This window comes from Staurois parvus, unplaced genomic scaffold (assembly GCF_062004578.1).
Source record: "Staurois parvus isolate SC_StPar_1 unplaced genomic scaffold, SC_StPar_1.0 ptg001192l, whole genome shotgun sequence".
NCBI classification, from domain to species: Eukaryota; Metazoa; Chordata; class Amphibia; order Anura; family Ranidae; genus Staurois; species Staurois parvus.
Genome location: NW_028318988.1, coordinates 2,594,900 through 2,603,923, shown reverse-complemented (window position 1 = coordinate 2,603,923; position 9,024 = coordinate 2,594,900). Strand labels below are relative to the sequence as shown.

Below are 9,024 nucleotides of genomic sequence, written 5' to 3'. Positions count from 1 at the left end.
TGGAACCTCCGGGATTCTTATCGCCCCCAGGTGGTCTACAGTGAGGAATAGAAGTATTTGAACACCCTGCGATTTTGCAAGTTCTCCCACTTAAAAATCATGGAGGGGTCTGAAATTCACATTGTAGGGGCATTCCCACTCAGAGACAGAATTTAAAAAAAAATTCAGGAAATCACATTGTATGATTTTTAAAGAATGTATTTGTCTTGCACTGCTGAACATAAGTATTTGAACACCTGAGAAACAGCAAGAATTCTGGCTCTCAAAGACCTGTTACTGTGCCTTTAAAACGTCCACCTCTACTCCACTCATTAATCTAACTCAGTAGCACCTGTCTGAGCTCTTTAAAGACACCTGTCCACCCCACAGTCAGTCAGACACCAACTACTACCATGGGCAAGATCAAGGAGCTGTCAAAAGACACCAGAGACAAAATTGTGGACCTCCACAAGGCTGGAAAGGGCTACAGGGCAATTGCAAAGCAGCTTGGTGAAAATAGATCAGCTGTTGGAGCAATTGTTAGAAAATGGAAGAGGCTAAAGACGACTGTCAGTCTCCCTCGGACTGGGGCTCCATGCAAGATCTCACCTCGTGGGGTATCACTGATAAGAAAGGTAAGGAATCAGCCCAGAACTACAAGGGAGGAGCTGGTCAATGACATGAAGAGAGCTGGGACCACAGTTTCGAAGGTCACTGTCGGTAGAACACTACGCCGTCATGGTTTCAAATCATGCATTGCACGGAAGGTTCCCCTGCTCAAGTCATCACATGTCCAGGCCCGTCTGAAGTTTGCCAATGACCATCTGGATGATCCAGAGGAGGCATGGGAGAAAGTCATGTGGTCAGATGAGACCAAAGTAGAACTTTTTGGTCTAAACTTCACTTGTGTTTGGAGTAAAAAGAAGCTTGAGTTGCATCCCAAGAACACCATCCCTACTGTGAAGCATGGGGGTGGTAACATCATGCTTTGGGGGTGATTTTCTGCGAAGGAGACTGACAACTGCACTGTATTGAGAGGATGAATGGGGCCATTTATTGTGAGATTTTGAGCAACAACCTCCTTCCCTCAGTCAGAGCATTGAAGATGGGTCGTGGCTGGGTCTTCCAACATGACAACGACCCGAAGCACACAGCCAGGATAACCAAGGAGTGGCTCCGTAAGAAGCATATCAAGGTTCTGGAGTGGCCTAGCCAGTCTCCAGACCTAAATCCAATAGAACATCTTTGGAGGGAGCTGAAACTCCATGTTGCTCAGCGACAGCCCCGAAACCTGACAGATCTAGAGGAGATCTGTGTGGAGGAGTGGGCCAAAATCCCTGTTGCAGTGCAAACCTGGTCAAGAACTACAGGAAACGTCTGACCTCTGTAATTGCAAACAAAGGCTTCTGTAACAAATATTAACACTAATGTTCTCAGGTGTTCAAATACTTATGTTCAGCCGTGCAAGACAAATACATTCTTTAAAAACCATACAATGTGATTTCCTGAAATTTTTTTTTTTTTTAAATTCTGTCTCAGAGTGGGAATGCACCTACAATGTGAATTTCAGACCCCTCCATGATTTCTAAGTGGGGGAACTTGCAAAATCACAGGGTGTTCAAATACTTCTGTTCCTTACTGTATATTTATCATAGGGATATAAAGTTGGTCTACACAATTAGAATACCATGTCCCCGAGGGCTGGTTCACCAGGCCTGCACGGGACGGTGCTGTGCGATTCACATGCGGTTTTGTGTGATGTGATTTCACCCCATTAATTTAGAAATGGGCTAAAATCACACCACACTGCACCAAACGTAGTGCATACACTACTTATAGAAACACACTGCAACCAGATTGGATGGTTCTTTTTTACCATGCGATCCGGTGTGAGCAAATGCATTGTGTTTGGGGTGTGGCTAACTTATTATTGAAATAAAGAATTGTCTCCGTGCTGCCCTGTGATAGTGCAAATAATTAACACACAAAAAAAACGTGATTGCAGCCAGCACTGACTTGCGTTTCTGCACCAGTGATGACAATATTTCTTGAAAACGTGCAGCGCAATCACAAGTTAATAAAAAGAAACGCACTACGGACGCGTTATGGTACAATCCATCTTATTGCGTTAAAGTTGCACATTAAGGGCTCGTTCACACTTGACCAGGGGCGGACTGACCATTTGGAAACTCGGGCACTGCCCGAGGGCCCTGGGTCAGTAGGGGGCCCCATGAGATGCCCCTGGTACCTTTTCATAGGCTTTTTTGGGTGTTGTTTGAGTGTGGGCGAGGACACAGGGGCCCCATGATCCCCTATTGCCCGCGGGCCCCATGAGTTGTCAGTCCGCCCCTGCACTTAACTCTTACTAAACTCCCCTATAGCGTTTTGACAGGTATTTGGGAAGTGTTTTTAACCAGCTCCCGTCCGGCCGTTGTATATAAACGGCCGGACGGTGGCAGTGCAGGTGTGGGTGGCCGTTCATAAACGGCCTCCCCACCCCCTGCTTGTGCACGCTCCCTGGGAGCGCACAGCACCGCGATCCAGTGTCCTCCAGACACAGTGGAACATCGATCGTCGTACGGGACCTCTGTGCGAGGTCCCGATCATGTGATCACTGGTAAATGGTATTAACGCGTCGCAAACGCCTGGCAGGCGTTTGTGGAAAGGCACCATAGACTTGAATGGGAAGCTTCAACTGCTGACTGGACACGAGGCGTCAGTTTTGCCGCAACGTAACGCTAACGCTTCCGCGTGAACAGCACTGTGCAAAATTTTCATAGGCGTTTGAGAAGCGTTAAAAGTACTTCCCAAACGCCTGTCTGACGCCTGTTGACAAAGCTACTGTGAACGTAGCCTAACACATGTCCCTAGTGCATTTGTTTTGATTATATTTTGATTGCGCTGCACTTTTTCAAGGAATTCTATGTTGACTTATTGACATTGAGTGTCTTTTCAATGGGCTGTGAATTGCATAGCTACGCATAGCGCGTCCCTGTGCAGCCGTGGTGTGAACCGGCTTTACCAGCACTACAAATTTTCACCATTCTCCCATGGGACTTTACACAGCAATAACAAAAATATTTTTTTAGAAAATGTACATATTTTAAAAATTGTTTAAAAAAACAAAACTATTTTTGACTTCATGATACATCCACAGACGGGTGATACCAAACATGTCACATCAGCGCACTGGGAGGGTCAATCATACAGAAATATTGATTGGTAGAATTTCTTCATCAGGAAGGAGATATAAAAAGTCTTCGATACATCAAACCTGAGTCAGAACACTTACAATGGATGTCATCCCCCCACCCCCTCACCAAAAAAAGAGGTCTGCATGACCCACCACGGGGCACACAGGGACCACGGACTGTCCACAATCGGCTTCAGAAGCCACTGCCTACGATGAGGACCATGGCAGCGCTTGGTGACACAATATTGATAATACGGATTTCTGTTGCCGTGTAAAGTGGGAGAATGTTGAAAATTGGGCGTCTTATATTAAAAAAAAAAAAAAAAAAAACACAAACAAACCCTATACTTGTGTTCTCCGTCTCCCTCCCCGCCCCTCAGTGTTTGAGCCGGTCCAGTGACAAGCCCGCAGTTTCCTCTTCCTGTGGCGGGGGGTGGGCATTCTTCCAGGACTGATTGGCCTTGTAAGGGTGTGGGAGGAGTTCTGTGGGCCCAGCTTGTGTGATGAGGTGCCCCCTGATTGGGGGGGGGGTAAATGACCGGCTGGGCTTACAGGAAGTGGGCAGAACGATGAGTGGTGATCAGGAGGATGGCCAGTGCTGGACTGAGGAGGAAGCACTACAACACGGAGTGGCCAAGTACAGAGTGGGTTCTTTTTTTTTTTTCTTCTTCTTTATACGAGGAGCAGCTATAAATTAAAAAAAAAGTTGGAGTTCTACTTTAAAGTTGTTGCTTCTTCAGGGTAACAATGTTACCCAGAACAGCCATCACTGTTGTGGATGTAGCTGCGGGGCTCCAGAGATGGCGGACCTCGTGTTGCTCCTGCCTGCTTATGTCATACGTCGCTCTGCTTAATAATTTAGCCGAAATGTTTTCCTATGTTTTTGTTCAGACTGCTAAACCTTAGATATGAGCCAACCTATATTTCACATAAGGGGCCTTGCAGCCTGCCTGACCATTGCCCAGAATCCTCTACTCCAGTGGTTCTCAACCTTCCTAATGCCGTGACCCTTTAATACAGTTCCTCATGTTGTGGTGACCCCCAACCATACAATTATTTACCCAGTAATTATAATTCATGAGTGTCGTTTTACCTCCAATACTGCTGCTTTCAACACAGTAGCTGCTTTTAACAGAGTAGCTGCTTTCTACACAGTAGCTGCTCTTTACACATCGGAAATATGTGTTTTCTGATGGTCTTAGGGGACCCCTGTGAAAGGGTCGTTTGACCCCCAAAGGGGTCGTGACCCACAGGTTGAGAACCACTGCTCTACTCCTTTTTTAATGGCTAGAATAGTGTTCCTCTGTTCTGGTCCCTAAGGCTGGCCATACATTAGACAATTTTCTGCCCAATTTCCTTTAGATTTACCTTCATGCAAGGGCCTACCTGATTGGATGCAATGAAAGTGTTGTTTAGGTTTGATCTCATATTATATGGTTTTTGGTCAATCTAAAGCAAAATTCTCAAGGAAATTGTATAATGTATGGCCAGCCTTAAGCAGAACTAAACCGAAGCAGCAGGCAGATTTTTATTGCAGGAGAGACATACTATGGGGGGGGGGAGATTTACTAAAACCGGAGCGTGCAGAATCTGCTGCAGCTGTACATGGTAGCCAATCTGCTTGTTCAGTTACCCTAGGTCAAGGGTGGGCAACCTGCGGCTCTCCAGCTGTTTTGGAACTACATTTCCCATGAGGCATTGCAAAGACCGGAAGTTACAAGCAAGACTCTACAGGTCCCGTGAGGCATTGCAAAGACCGGAAGTTACAAGCAAGACTCTACAGGTCCCATGAGGCATTGCAAAGACCGGAAGTTACAAGCAAGACTACAGGTCCCATGAGCCATTGCAAAGACCGGAAGCTACAAGCGAGGCTCTACAGGTCCCATGAGGCATTGCAAAGACCGGAAGCTACAAGCAAGACTACAGGTCCCATGAGGCATTGCAAAGACCGGAAGCTACAAGCAAGACTCTACAGGTCCCATGAGGCATTGCAAAGACCGGAAGCTACAAGCAAGACTACAGGTCCCATGAGGCATTGCAAAGACCGGAAGCTACAAGCAAGACTCTACAGGTCCCATGAGGCGTTGCAAAGACCGGAAGTTACAAGCAAGACTCTACAGGTCCCATGAGGCGTTGCAAAGACCGGAAGTTACATGCAAGACTCTACAGGTCCCATGAGGCATTGCAAAGACCGGAAGTTACAAGCAAGACTACAGGTCCCATGAGGCATTGCAAAAACCGGAAGTTACGAGCGAGACTCTACAGGTCCCATGAGGCATTGCAAAGACCGGACGTTACGAGCGAGACTCTACAGGTCCCATGAGGCATTGCAAAGACCGGAAGTTACGAGCGAGACTCGACAGGCCCCATGAGGCATTGCAAAGACCGGACGTTACGAGCGAGACTCTACAGGTCCCATGAGGCATTGCAAAGACCGGACGTTACGAGCGAGACTCTACAGGTCCCATGAGGCATTGCAAAGACCGGACGTTACGAGCGAGACTCTACAGGTCCCATGAGGCATTGCAAAGACCGGAAGCTACGAGCGAGACTCTACAGGTCCCATGAGGCATTGCAAAGACCGGACGTTACGAGCGAGACTCTACAGGTCCCATGAGGCATTGCAAAGACCGGACGTTACGAGCGAGACTCTACAGGTCCCATGAGGCATTGCAAAGACCGGACGTTACGAGCGAGACTCTACAGGTCCCATGAGGCATTGCAAAGACCGGACGTTACGAGCGAGACTCTACAGGTCCCATGAGGCATTGCAAAGACCGGACGTTACGAGCGAGACTCTACAGGTCCCATGAGGCATTGCAAAGACCGGACGTTACGAGCGAGACTCTACAGGTCCCATGAGGCATTGCAAAGACCGGACGTTACGAGCGAGACTCTACAGGTCCCATGAGGCATTGCAAAGACCGGACGTTACGAGCGAGACTCTACAGGTCCCATGAGGCATTGCAAAGACCGGACGTTACGAGCGAGACTCTACAGGTCCCATGAGGCATTGCAAAGACCGGACGTTACGAGCGAGACTCTACAGGTCCCATGAGGCATTGCAAAGACCGGACGTTACGAGCGAGACTCTACAGGTCCCATGAGGGATTGCAAAGACCGGACGTTACGAGCGAGACTCTACAGGTCCCATGAGGCATTGCAAAGACCGGACGTTACGAGCGAGACTCTACAGGTCCCATGAGGCATTGCAAAGACCGGACGTTACGAGCGAGACTCTACAGGTCCCATGAGGCATTGCAAAGACCGGACGTTACGAGCGAGACTCTACAGGTCCCATGAGGCATTGCAAAGACCGGAAGTTACGAGCGAGACTCTACAGGTCCCATGAGGGATTGCAAAGACCGGAAGTTACAAGCAAGACTCTACAGGTCCCATGAGGCATTGCAAAACTGACAGTTACAGCTATGACTTGCAGAGGCATGATGGAACTTGTAGTCCTGCAACAGCTGGTGAGCCGCAGGTTGCCCCCCTGCCATAGGTTCACATCTGTGCGGGTGGTGCCGCTGCAGATCTGCACCCCCACAGAGAAATGTGGACCCGCGGTCGGGTGCCATTAGTTCTAATGGCACGCCGCCCGCACTGGAAAACGCAACCGTACTGGGAACAGAGGTGGGCTGTGTTTTCAAAAGAAGTGCAGGGACTTTTTCCCATTTAACATGATTTCCTATGGGTCTCGTGCCCACGCAAAATGTGGCCCATACGGCCACATAGATGTGAAGTGGGGGTTACGCTTTGCCAGTTAGTCTAGGTTCACACCTATGTTTTTTCCAAAAACGCACTACAATCCATTTAACATGATTTCCTATGGGACAGGTTCACATCTCCGTGTTTTCACCTGCTGCGTTTATTGGAAAGGATCCGGGCCCTTTTTTAAACGCAGGGTATTGCGTTTGTGGTTCTATAGACTTCGATGGAGACGCTGCAGAAAAGCATGTAGTGCATTTTTGACGTGTTTTGATCTGCCTAGCAACAAGATAAAAAACCGCATGTGCAAAAACGCACTGCAGAAATGGATCAAACGTAAACGGCATAGGTGTGAACCTAGCCTGAAACCTGGAAGCTGATTGGCTACCATGCACAGCTTCAGCAGATTTTGCACACTCCGGTTTTAGTAAATCTCCCTACATTGTGTCATCTGTACTAATGGACTCTGACCTGCCCGGTCACAGGTTTCTATTGAATGTACTGTGGCTGTGCTGGAATGAGCGACTCCCATGCACATGCCATTCCTGGTCATCCCGGAGGTGGTCAGTAGGGTTGAGATCAGGGCTTTGTGCAGGACACCTCAGCTCCTCCATACCAAGCTGGCCAAACCACGTCCATATGGAGCTGGCTTTGTACACCATCATGCCTGAACAGAAAAGAACCCTCCCTAAATTATTCCCATCAGGATGGAAGAGCACAGTTGCCTATAATATCTTTGTATGATGTAATGTTAACATTGACCTTCACTGGGGACACCTGAACTCTATAATACGGACCGGTTAGCGTCCATATACATTTGGTCATCTAAAGCTTCTCGTGCATGCAGGGGCGGACTGAGAGCTCATGGGGCCCCCGGGCAATAGGGGATCATGGGGCCGCTGTGTCCTTGCCCAAACTCAAAAAAGCCTATGAAAAAGGTTCCAGGGGCATCTCATGGGGCCCCCTACTGACCCTGGGCCCTCGGGCAGTGCCTGAGTTTCTAAATGGTCAGTCCGCCCCTGTTCTCGTGTCACTTTTGTTAAATTTGAGGTGAGAGCAGCACCAATCGGAATGGATAAAGCCGAGCTCCAGCTTAGGAGCACCACAGACCCAATCAGCACGTTGACCCTCCCCCCGTATCTGTGACACCAACTCGTATTTTGTCTAGCGGTCACAACTAAACCAACTCTTTGAATGTATCCTGGACAGATGGGTATTCCTGCAGAGCGCCCGCCATCATCCTGCTCAATGGAAGTGTTATCCTGTATATCTTAGGTCAGCATTGGAACACTAAGGCGAGGCCGAGGTGATGACCCAACGTTATGTTCCTCGTGGTTTATTTTTAATTTTTTTGTTTTTTTAAAAAGTTTTTGTAATTCATTTTCGTTATGAAGTTTTCAAATTCTGCTGAAATTGCACACAAATAAACCCGCCTTTAGGTATGTTTTAAAGATTGTGCATTCACTTGATTGCCGTCGCTGACGTTTCTTACTCAGAGGTGTCTTTATCATTGGAAGCGTCTTGTTATATCTGCCCAGTAAGTAAATACTTGGCAGTGCCCCCCCACCCCACTACAATGGTTACATGATAACGGGGCTTCTGATGTTAAAACTTTATTTTTTTTTTACTTCTTAAAATTAAGGTAAAAAAAAAGTTTTAGCCCTTTTTTGGACACACTGAGATTCAGTCACTGAGACATAGTTAGTCTGGCTGAAAAAAGACAAATGTCCATCCAGTTCAAGGATTAAAAAAAAAGTTATAATCCTACATCCACCATTGATCCAGAGCAGTGGTTCTCAACCTTTCTAATGCCGCGACCCCTTAATACAGTTCCTCATGTTGTGGTGACCCCCAACCATAAAATTATTTTCATTGCTACTTCATAACTGTAATTTTGCAGTGGGAGGAGTAGTGCCATGTCATTGGTGTCAGTGGAAGGAGTAGTGCCCCATCACTGATGTCAGTGGGATGAATAGTGCCCCATTGTTGGTATCAGTGGGAGGAATAGTGCCCCGTCACTGATGTCAGTGGGATGAATAGTGCCCCATCGTTGGTGTCAGTGGGAGGAATAGTGCCCCATCGTTGGTGTCAGTGGGAGGAATAGTGCCCCATCGTTGGTGTCAGTGGGAGGAATAGTGCCCCAT

The 9,024-nt window shown here is 47.8% G+C and overlaps 1 long non-coding RNA gene across 1 annotated transcript; it reads left to right on the top strand.

Annotated features, from left to right (window-relative positions):
• Window positions 1-1,569: 1,569 nt before the first annotated feature.
• On the top strand, window positions 1,570-8,331 carry LOC149438408 (uncharacterized). Its single transcript, XR_016307914.1, has 2 exons — window positions 1,570-5,682; window positions 5,732-8,331. It is a non-coding gene; the product is annotated as an uncharacterized LOC149438408 (long non-coding RNA).
• The last annotated feature ends 693 nt before the right edge of the window (window positions 8,332-9,024 follow it).